This window comes from Chrysochloris asiatica, unplaced genomic scaffold (genome assembly GCF_000296735.1).
Source record: "Chrysochloris asiatica unplaced genomic scaffold, ChrAsi1.0 scaffold00090, whole genome shotgun sequence".
Lineage (NCBI taxonomy): Eukaryota > Metazoa > Chordata > Mammalia > Afrosoricida > Chrysochloridae > Chrysochloris > Chrysochloris asiatica.
In genome coordinates, this window is record NW_006408608.1 from 1589633 (window position 1) to 1590264 (window position 632).

Below are 632 nucleotides of genomic sequence, written 5' to 3' on the forward strand. Positions count from 1 at the left end.
ACACTAAAGACCAAAGACCAGAAGAGATGTGGGATAACATCAAGAACATAATACAGGAAGAAAGCAAAAGGTCATTAAGAAGACAGGAAAAAAGAAAAAGACCAAAATGAATGTCAGAAGAAACTCTGAAACTTGCTCTCCAGTGTAGAGATGCTAGAGCAAATAGGAGAAATGAGGGGGTATAAGAGCTGAATAGAAAATTTCGAAGGTCATCTCAAGAAGACAAAGTCAAATATTATAACGAAATTACCAAGATTTGGAGTTAGAGAACCAAAAGGAAAGAACATGCTCAGCATTTCTCAAGCTGAGGAAACTGAAGAAAAAAATTCAAGCCTTGGTTTATGATATTGAAGGATTCTATGGGCAAAATATTTAATGATGCAGAAAGCATCAAAAGAAGATGGAAGGAATACACAGTCACTGGACCAAAAGGAAATGGTTGATGTTCAACCATTTCAAGTGGTAGCATATGATCAAAAGAGCCAAGGATACTGAAGGAAGAAGTACAAGGTGCATTGAAGGCATTAGCAAAGAACAAGGTTCTGGGAACTGATGGAATGCAAATTGAAATCTTTCAACAAACTGATGCAGCACTGGAGACACTTGCTCATCTATGCCAAGAAATTTGGAAG